An 11,946-nucleotide genomic window follows, 5' to 3' on the forward strand; every position below is an offset into this window, starting at 1 on the left:
ATTGTGCTCTTGGTTTGGTTTTCAGTGGGGGATGGGCTGAGAGAAAAACAGTTTTAACTAAAAAGATATGCACAGTTGATTAAAATTTACTAAAGAACAAATCTACATTTTTAGGCTATCTTTCAAAATCAGTCCTCTGTTCTGAATTATCCATTAACTTGCAGATTCAAGTTCACCCCCTTATTATTAAAATACATATTCATAAACCTTTCACAGTTGTGATGTTCTAGTTACAAATAGCTTCTACTTTTCTAGGACATAATTTCACTTTGTTTAAGCAAGAATTCTTGACTTGAGTGTTTTTTGTTTTGTTTTTAAAGGGAAAGAAACCATTTGCTGATTTTTTTCTCCTTATTGGGCTCATCAAATGATTTCAGGCACATTATTTCAGGCCCTTTGTTGATAAGCTCTTATTGGGTTAGCATTGCATTTATTTGTTTCTAAGATTTGATTCTGTGGATGTTTGAGATGAACTCATTAACATCTAGATTTTTCGTGAAAACAGAAACTTTTTCATCACAAAGTTGGGAGTAAGACCTGGGCGATTAGTTATATCTGCTTCCTGAACCCCATTATTTGCAAAGAAACCCAATAAGGACCCTTTGACTTTTGCTACACACCACTTAACAGAGTTATTAACTAAGAGATATATGTTATTATATCAGACCTCTCAGCGCAGATAAAGATTTAATGCAGGATACCCTCCTAGCTCTGATGACAGCATGAAGAATTACACACTCTGGGACAAGTGTTAAAATGCCTGGCAATTTCTGTGAGTCTATGGAAGAAATAGTTTAAAAAATAGCTTTTATCAGATAATTGTGTTGATTTCATTTGCCAGAGTAGAAGAGTATACATTAAGTTATGTAAGGCTAGTAAGGCTATAAAAATATAATTTTCTGGGCACCTGGGTGGCTCAGTTGGTTAAGCGGCTGCCTTCGGCTCAGGTCATGATCCTGGAGTCCCGGGATCAAGTCCCGCATCGGGCTCCCTGCTCGGCGGGGGGTCTGCTTCTCCCTCTGACCCTCTTCCCTCTCGTGCTCTCTGTCTCTCATTCTCTCTCTCAAATAAATAAATAAAAAATAAAATCTTTAAAAATATATATATAATTTTCTTAGAGGCGGAGATGCAGTTTAAAACTTAAAATTAAAAAAAAAAAAAACCTGAAATTCAAAGGAAAAAAAAACCCACAATTTTTTTTATGCTATGGACTCTTGGAAAGTTTGCATGAATGGCTGAGGACCAATGACATCATAACATGGACAGAATTGCTCCAACAGAGAAGGGTTTGCTAACTTGTACCTAGGGCTTACACTTCATGTATATTAGCTCATTTAATCCTCACGATAATTCTCTTGGGGGAGGTTTACTATTGTTATCCCTTTATTATTATTATTATTATTTTTTTAGAGAGGGGTGGAGGGGCAGAAAGAATCTTAAGCAGGCTCCATGCCCAGCAAGGAGCCTGACGCTGGGCTCGATCTCACAACCCTGAGACCACAATCTAGCCAAAATCAAGAGTCAGATGCTTAATGGACTGAGCCAGTCAGGCATACCTGTTATCCCTCTTTTAAAGATGATGAAGTGGGGGTACAGAGAATAAGTGCAATCATGTGTCCAAGTCCAAGGCTAGACAGAAAAGGAGTAGGAGAGGGAGAATCTGAACCCAGGACCTCTGACTCTAGACTCTATGAGTTTCTCCACTAATCTATAAAGGGATATAATCTGTATGATATCAGAAATAGAAGTTGATTACTGCCACACCCTCTGTGGCTGAGCTGTAATGCTACTGAGACTTGTCTTGGTTTGAGAAGCTGGAAAGATACTCCCAGCTTAAGGTTTCCCTGGTTATTCTAGAATCTTCCATGAGGGTCTGACCCTCCCATCCTGTTTCCTATATTGGTAGAAGGTGCTGGCAATCAGGTTACTTTTATGAATCTTGTGATGGGGGAGAGGAAGAGAAGTCAACACTGACCTTTTTTCAAGCTAAGCGTGAAGAAGGAGGGCTTCATCAGAACAGAGTCATGACTTTCTTAACAATAAACTTAGGGGGTAAAAATGAAGAAACTTGTTATGCATTTTGCCATGGTCTAAAATAATGGCTTTCTATTAGAAGTTCAGGTACCATCAAAACCAAGGTTTCTTTTTTATTTGAGACAGAGAGGGAGAGAGAGGGAGCATGAGCTGGGGGAGGAGCATAGGCAGAGGGAGAAGCAGACTCCCCACTGAGCAGGAAGCCCGATGCGGGGCTTGATCCCAGGACCCCAGGATCATGACCTGACCCAAAGGCTTAACTGACTGAGCCACCCAGGCCCCCCAAAACCAGGGTTTCTTAACCTCAGAACTATTGACATTTTGGAATGAAAAATTTTTTGTTGTTGTTGCAGGAGGCTGTCCTGTGCCACTGTAAGATGTTGACTAGCAGTCCTGGCTTCTCATCAGAGATGCCAGTAGCACTGCCGGTGTTATACCCTAAATGCCTCCAGCCATTGTCCATTGTCCTCTGGAAGCAAAATCATTCCTTGTTGAGGATGATGGATATATATAGCTGTATGTGTTTATAGTTGTTATCTAAGTTGGATGAAGGATTTTATAACTTTAATTAATATTAAAATTCCTGTGAATTTCTGTATTTTGGGGAAAATGGCAGTTTTTATTCTGTGTGGATTAGAATTTGTATTTATCTTTTAGTCCATTAGTGGATTTTTGGTAGAGTAATTAGTGGCATATAAGCTAGGAAAGGTGGATTTTTTTCCAAGGCATGGAATCATGAAGGCTAAAGCAACCAGGAATGCTAAGACACTGACTTGTTGAGAAAGAATGAGAAGAATGTGTAGACCAGAAAGGAACATAGACAACATACAGTAACAGTCCCCTTACAGGCAGTTCAATGGCACTACATTCATATCTTTCAATAGTTACCCTGAATGTAAATAGGCTAAATGCCCCAATCAAAAGACACAAGCTGTCAGATTGGATTAAAAAACAAGACCCATCAATATGCTGTCTGCAAGAGACTCATTTTAGACCCAAAGACACCCCCAGATTGAAAGTGAGGGGGTGGAAAACCATTTACCATGCTAATGGACACCAAAAGAAAGCTGGGGTGGCAATCCTTATATCAGACAAATTAGATTTTAAACCAAAGACTGTAATAAGTGATGAGAAAGGACACTATATCCTACTTAAAGGGTCTATCCAACAAGAAGATCTAACAATTTTAAATATCTATGCCCCTAACATGGGAGCAGTCAATTATATAAGCCAATTAATAACAAAATCGAAGAAACACATTGACAATAATACAATAATAGTAGGGGACTTTAACGTCCCCCTCACTGCAATGGAGAGATCATCTAAGCAAAAGATCAACAAGGAAATAAACACAACTGTTCAAAATCTTTGGGATGCAACAAAGGCAGTCCTAAGAGGAAAGTATGTAGCAATACAAGCCTTCCTCAGAAACAAGAAAGGTCTCAAATACACAATCCAACCCTACACCTAAAGGAGCTAGAGAAAGAATAGCAAATAAAGCCTAAACCCAGCAGGAGAAGAGAAATAATGATGAGAGCAGAAATCAATGAAATAGAAACCAAAAGGAGTAGAACAGTTCAATAAAACTCAGAGCCGGTTCTTTGAAAGAATTAATAAGATTGATAAACCCCTGGCCAGACATATCAAAAAGAAAAGAGAAAGGACTCAAATAAATAAAATCATGAATGAGAGAGGGGAGATCACAACCAACGGCGAAGAAATACAAGCAATTATAAGAACATACTATGAGCAACTATATGCCAACAAATTTGACAATCTGGAAGAAATGGATGTATTCCTAGAGAAGTATAAACTACCAAAACTGAACCAGGAAGAAATAGATAACCTGAACAGACCCATAACCAGCAAGGAAATCTCCCAATAAATGTATTTGTCAAATGATGAAATAATAAAGTAGCAGATTTGCCAGTGTGGACACAGTAGAAGTTTTCAAAATGAATTTACATGTGACATAGTCTCTTGATAACCATTAGCCAAAGAGAGCATGCATCATAACATTTAGAAATAGCAGATGCAGTCAGCCAGACTTGGATGAAAATTCTAGTTCTGATCCTTATGAACCATGTGACCTTAGTCAAGTTGTTTAACTCCCTGAGCCCCAACTTCTGTATCTGTTAAAAGGTCATACTAGAGTATTTATCTCTTAGGGTTCTTATGAGGATTAAATGAAATAATGCAAGTAAATTGATTAGGCAGGAGCTTGGCATTGGCACTTCGTATGCACTTAATAATCGTGAGCCAGGTGGGAAGGATTCTTCTATCCCATGTGGCCATTTTGCCCAGGGAGAAACTTTCATTGACAAAACCTCAGGTGTTTGGTAGAATTACCATGCTGTAAATATCAAGAGTTATGCCAGGCAAGTCTCGCATTGCTTCTAGCATCCAAGCAGAGGTGCCCTTGCCTCCTTCCCTCTCTGCCATAGAGGTGTGGCTTGGGCCAGTGACTAGCTGTGTAAATGGATTAAGAACATCACCCACAGGCCAGTTATTCTGGATTCATATAAAGGGTGAATGAAACAGTGCTTTGAAATTCAGCCTGAGTCCCTTGATAGAGCAGTGCTTCCCAGAGAAGTCCTGAATGAGAAGACATATTGAATGTGCAGTAACTATCAATAAAATGGACTTCCTGTTACATTTGGCTATTTTTCCCTTTGTGTCAGGGAATTCTAGAAGGCACCAAAGATGGAAAACCAAGACCTAGCTCTTTCAATTAGTATGAAAAGGAATATCAGTCTTAGGATCCTACCCTTTATTTAAATGAGAAAATAAAACATAGATAACAATAGCAACTAGCTAAGGGTTTGAATCTATATTTAAGTGGAGAAAATTGAACATATGATATTTAAATGATGAAAAATAGAGGTGCCTGGGTGGCACAGTCAGTTAGTTGTGAGCCAAACTCTTGGTTTGGCTCAGGTCGTGATCCCAGGGCCATGAGATTGAACCCCAAACCAGGCTCCACATTCAGCGCAGAGTCTGCTTAAGATTCTCTCCCTCTCCCCCCCACCCCCCATGCTCTCTCCCTACAATAAATAAATACATCTTTAAAAAAAAATGATGAAAAGTATACTGAAAATGTTGACTGCATTTTAATCCATCCGGCACCTCCATACATACTGCCATCATGTTATGGTAAATTGAATTAACATCTACTGACTTCTGAATAATGAAGTCACATACCTCCCTGATGTGTGACTTTGGGTTTGCATATATAGACTTTTTGAGTCATTCAAGATGGATTAAGGAATGAGAAAACTAGGTGTTGCAAAATGATAAAGCAGAGGGCTGAACCAGATAGCACCCCCCTGAGGGAGATGAAGCAAAGCAAGGTAACAGCCCAGCCTGAAGAGAGCAAGGGGTGGGGGTGCTATGACAGATGGCAAATGTGGTCTCAGAGAATGGCTGTCTTCTGATGAGCACTGGCATTGCTGAACTGAGTAGGCTGTAAAAAATAAAAATTAAGTAAAAAATTAAAAAATTACTTCATTTGTTTCTTCTTGAGTGTGAAAGTTTCTTTATGTCTCTGGGGCCACATGTGGGCAAGAGGCAGGAAGTCAAAAATTTTGAGACTTAAACAGACTTTGAGCACTCAAAGAGAGTATTCATTCGTTCATTTGCTCATCACTCAGTCACTTATTTATTCCTTTAGTGAACATTTAGTGTGTTTCTTCTATGTCCTAGACAAGAAAAAAAATTGATATTCACATCTCAGATGTCTTGAAGCTCTTAATGAAAATCCTGGAGATAAAAAGTTTGGAAAGATTATAGCAATCCAGAGATGGTATATTAAAAGTAACTGAGCCAAAGCTGTTACTATAAAGGAAGCATAAAGAAATATATACTTTTAAAATTATTTTATGTATTAAAAATATATAAAATATTTCATATATAATATAAAATATATATGTACAAATATCTGCATACATTTATCCATGTCCTGACAGGCTTTAGATCTTTAACAATTTTTAAAAAATTTTTTAAAGGTAATGGTTATACAGAACTGACACTCTAAATTTTGTTGTCACTGCTCTCTCTAATAACAGAATGATAAAAGGAAATATAAGACTTTTTTAGATTAAATCATCTATCACCCACTTATAACTGGGTAAGAGATGATTAACATTACTTCATATTGTTGATTGGCTTTTTATGATAATTGCTTTTTGATCGGTTTTTGTAAATTGGAACTTGAAACTCCAAGGTGAGATTTATAACACCAGGAATATTTTTATTAAACCCTGAATAACAACAAAAAAATATGCTTATAAAGAGAACTTTAATTATATTCCTCTGCAAAAAAAAGTTCATATTTCAGAATTAAATAAAAACTACTTAGAAGTAAGAAATTTCTATTGATGCAACATTCTGAGTTCCTTGAAAAAAATTAAGCCATAATATAATAGGGAAATGGGATGTGGGAAAATATTGTTCATTTCTCACTCTAGTAATCAAAATCACACATAAGTTCCATAATTATAATCATAATAACAATAGTAATGGTAACTCACATTTATTGATTGCTTAGAGTGTGCCAATTCAGTGTCAAGCACTTGTCTACAAGTCATTTTACTTAATGCTCCAGAAGACAAGCATCATTACTCTTCTCATTCTATAGATTAGATGTTCTCGCACTGAGATGTAGAATTCTTTGTCCAAAGTCACACAGCTGATAAATGGAGGTTGGATTCTCCAAATCTGTGTGTCTTCTAAACCCACTGGATTAACTATGCTGGATGGCAAAATATAGAAATTCCTTTCTTTGATGCTGTCAGCTGACATTTGAATTAAGGAAAGAAAAAAATGTCTTACTGCAATCCTTGTTTGATTTCAGAATGTGGAGGAGAAAATGAAGAGGAAAGTGGACCCTGTCTCTTGATGAATCATAAATTCTATCTCAAAGGGATGAACCCTTTCCGTATCCTTGCATTCTGAAACATAGCTTCCCACACAGTACTAGGAACCTACTTAGTTCTAAGAATATCATATCCAAAGCATACAGATTGTTTGAGGAAAACTTCTCTTGCGCATGCATTATAGGGGAGAAATCTCAAATGTAACCCAAAATGAAATGAGATAAACAAAAGAAAAATGAAAAACAAAAAAAGAACTCTTTTCTCCCATTCTGTCCAGCACTCTTCTCCCCCACAATCTCCATTTGAAAATACTTTCTCAGCCTTCTTATGGTTTTGAGCACATATTTAACATTTTGAAAAACTTCTATTTGTCTTTGGCTAGAATATCCTACATAAACATCCTCTGCCTACTTATTTAGAACAGCTCCTGTTTCTTCTCACATTCTCCTCTTGCAAGTTCACTATTGTGAGAACAATCATATCCCCCCAAACGTAATAATTAACACTTAGTAATAGGAATGTAGGAAATTTATTTTTGGTTTCTCTTACCCCAAAATGAAATTGCTTTTTCTTTATGGTCTCAGGAGAACACTAGTAGTGTGGCTGTATTCTTGAATTTCCAAATTTCATTCCTGAAGAATTCCACGGACAGAGATCAACCATTTGGCATTATGCTGAGGATTGCGCTTCTTCCTAAAAGCTCTCGAATGAAGAATGATATAAAAATGACATATTAGTCAGAGATCCTAAACTGGATTGACTTCCTCCCTTCTCATTATCCTTGAGCCAATCAGAGATGATTGCAGCATACATTCACTTGGAATGACAAGGCAGACAAATAGGATGATTGAAGAAAGATGAAAATAGAAAGTGGAGTTGGAAGATAAACTGAGAACGGAGATGCATATGCTGTGATTTGAAATGAAACATCAAATTTATTTGTGGTATGACCCCAAATGTCAGTATATGTATAATGTATTATTTGGGTAATAAGTATATTTGGAAATAGTTGGAATTCTTAATTTGATTTTCTAAGCTTTATAATATTTTCATTTTCAGTGTCATCTTGATTCTTTCCTCTAATCATTCAGCTGGATGGCTGGCCAACTTTTCCTAAAGTTGGCTTTAAAGAGCCTTTCCAGGGGCACCTGTGTGGCTCAGTCGTTAAGCATCTGCCTTTGGCTCAGGTCATGATCCCAGGGTCCTGGGATCGAGCCCCACATCGGGCTCCCTGCTCCGCAGGAAGCCTGCCTCTCCCTCTCCCACTCCCCCTGCTTGTGTTCCCTTTCTCACTGTGTCTCTCTCTGTCAAATAAATAAATAAAATCTTTAAGGAGCCTTTCCAAACTATTCTTATGTTCCCTACTTAAGTGGCCTACACCTCTTAGCATGCCCTTCCCTCCATACCATTTTGAGTTCACTATTTTTTTACAGCAGCTCACTTCTCCATTCCACATTTTGTATTTAATAGTTTCTGATGCTCTCTAGTCATAGGAAAATTTGCTTCCACTTTTATAGGAGGGAAAAATGTTGAGTATTGTTCCTTTTTGAGCTGGAACCTCTTGATTACATAATTTCAAGGCATCACCTTTTGTTGTCTTTCAATTTTCCCAAGAGTGGTAAAATTGTCAAGATGGTAGAAAAATGTAATTGTTCCTTCATGAAAATATGAAAAAAGGAACTGATATGAAATATTTGCCCCTCTTTTCTGTGAAATAAAGCAACAAAAATGTATTGCACTTCTCACTATAGTCCTGAATGGTCATTTGTTTCCAGGATAGTTGAAGTGTTAGCCACTTGCTTCAGTGCTTCTACCCACAAGATGGAGAAAATTCCTATCAATTTTGAAGGTGTAGCTTGAGTCATGCTTGTTGTTCTGTTCTTGAGAGACCTGTATCTTTATCGCACTTGTGAAAACAAAAGAAAATAAACAAACCTATAGATCCAACTATTTGAAAATGGGTTAACAAAGTCATCGACATGTGATGGGATTTGAAGGATCCTAGGAGAATCTGATTCCTGATTCCTTTCCCCAAACACTCTCCACCCCTCCCTATTGAGAGCCAAGTCTACATGCTGGGTTAACCCTCTATTTCCTCCACTTCAGTTACAACTTTTTTTTTTTTTTTAAGTGAGTGAGAGACAGAGGGAGAGAGATTGGGCAGAGGGGAAGGCAGAGAGGGAGAGAGAGCATTTTAAGCAGTCTCCATGCCCAGCATGGAGCCAGATGCAGGACTCCATCTCAAACCGGAGCCAAATGAACCAAGAGTTGGTCACTTAACCGACTGAGACACCCAGGAGCCCCTTGAGTTACAATTTTCTAATTTATAGTTTTAAATTCTATTAAAATGCAAGAACATCTTTTTTTATTGTTGTTTTGTAAGAAAATGATGTATTTACTTTGCAGATGTAGCACTAGGGTTGCTGCAGAGCGTGAACATGATTAATACCATCTTAAACTGTTGCTTGGTCTAGATTTGCTTGTGTAGTATGTAACTTCATTAACGTGGAATCCCATTCACCTTCCAAATGAAGAATGTGAAAGAAGATTTTGATAAGGCAATGAGAGCTTCAGGGGGTGCATTTAAATACCCGAAGTGCAGGTGGTGATGTCAGTGAATGGGTGGGAGGGCACAGAAGGAGGAGAGAAACCCTGACCACACACAAACCTGCCCTGTTTTACAATTTTGTTGAAAACAGCTTTGACAGAAGCCCTCGTTTATTTTCACCCAACTTGTTTACAGTTCTCAGCCCACATTTTAACCTCACCTCAACCTTCAGCTAAGGTTGCTAAGGCACATGCTTGTATTTAAATAAGAACACCTAGCATCCAATAACAGACTGTTTGTTGGGTCCTGAGAAGCTAGGGTGACAAATGACAGTCCTGGATTGGTACATTTGTGAATTTCTTTATTTCAGACCTCATCTTTCATTCAAACTCTGCTCATTCTCTCTTTCGCAGGTAAGGCTTTTCCACAGCACTATCAGAATATAAATAGTTAACACTTTATTAAAACAAGCTTTTAGATGAGGCTGAGTTGTTCTTTATTCTTCACCTATACCACATTAATAGTTGGACATTTTAAGCATAAGTATATAACGTGTCTTTGTACCCACTGAATCATATATCATATTATTATACACATATATATACAATATACACATATATATACATATACACATATATGTAATTCACATGTACATAAATGTGAAACAATCTTCTGTTTTCCTTATTAGCTTTAATGACTGGTAATACATCATCTCTTATGAGTCTATGATTACTAATATTGTTTCTCCTTTGACAAAGACGTTACCTTGGATAACCTATCCCCACACAGAGTTTTATGGCCTACTTTCCAAATTATACAAATTACTCAGAAGTGAAAACCACAATGGAAATATTACAGAATCACATTCCTGGCTCTGGAACACAATGCCTTGGTTGTTAGCCAATTTTCTTTTCTTCATCGTTCAGAGTAGTTTATAAAAATGTTTTCCTATGCCAATATTGAGTACTGGCACTAATGTGTTCTCCTTTAAATTTATTGCTGGCATCTACCAGGATAATTTGGAAGGAACATATCAGTATAAACTGAATAGTACATCTCGATCCAGGAGTTCTCTCATTATCCTAAATAGGTCATTAATTTGAATCATGGAGACTCCATCTGAAATGTATGGACGAAGAGTAAAAGAACGAACCAAGACTTATCGGAACTTGCTGATAGAACACGATGTTACTGCTAATTTAGGGTTTCACCAGGGTAAATTTTCTGTGTCTCAATAGTTTCATTACCAGTATCACTAAACAACCATGTAAGAATTTTGTGCAGTGTCCCGGGCATTGAAATAGTGCTAAAGAAACGAGACAGTGCAAAGAACATATATTCTATGATCAACATACATAGCAGCTATAATACAGTATTACATTAAAAAGCATAAAACTTGATTAGGTAAAATTCATTCAAGAATGCAGAAGGGTTTTATTATGAGGAAATCTGCTTATCTACTTATATAGCTCATCATATTAATAGGTTAAAGAAAGACACGCAACTCACTCAATAGTTACTAAAGACATCCGATAAAATTTCATATTATTCTTGTTGAAAAAAGTTTTGAAATGGTCATGTATATTTTCTTCGTAGGATAGGAATAATAAAACTAGACCAGTGACTTGCATCACAGTGGGTGAATTGTCATTAAAATAAAGAACAAGACATTAACGCCACTATTACCATCACTATCTAGCATTATCCTTTGAGAGCCTGCTTATCCATTAGAAGAAAACAACCAAAAAAAGAGGTGTAATAATGAGAAAAAGAAGGCAAAATTGTCAATATTTGAATGTTTGATTGTATATCTATACTCCAAGATAACCAGTTGGGTGGAAGGAAGGGTGTTAGCTCAGAGCTATTTAATTCACAATAGTCAGTTAAAATACAATAGAAACAAAACTAAGGTGTCTAAGAATAGCAAGAAATATGTGATATCTTTATGAATAAAATGTACAAAAATTTTTGGAAGCGCAAAAATAAGAACTGAGATATGGACAGTTGTTTTCTGAGGATGTCAATTTTCTTTGAATTAATATATAAATTTAATTCAATTCCTATAAAAGTCTTCTTTTTCTCAAGAATATGATTAAATGATGCTAAGGTTGATCTGGAAAAGTAAATACCTGATAAGAGGCAAACATCTGCTGAACAAGATGAATTTTGAAGGGGATCTTAAAATGCTTTGAAAAGCCATGGTCATCAGAAGATTCTAGAGGGGAGAGGGGTGGGTGGATGGGTTAGCCTGGTGATAGGTACTAAAGAGGACACGTATTGAGCACTGGGTGTTATACGCAAACAACGAATTATGGAACACTACATCAAAAACTAATGATGTAATGTATGGTGATTAACATAACATAATTAAATAAAATTAAAAAAAAAGAAGATTCTGGCACTGAAATAAATATAAAGAAATAGGGGTATTTAATTCAATTTTGTACCACTATGATACTCCCTGAGTACATGTTAAGCAGCATCATTTCC

The sequence above is a fragment of the Callorhinus ursinus genome, unplaced genomic scaffold, assembly GCF_003265705.2.
Source record: "Callorhinus ursinus isolate GAN/ISIS: 27379988/994484 unplaced genomic scaffold, GSC_fseal_2.0 scaffold2, whole genome shotgun sequence".
Classification (NCBI taxonomy): domain Eukaryota; kingdom Metazoa; phylum Chordata; class Mammalia; order Carnivora; family Otariidae; genus Callorhinus; species Callorhinus ursinus.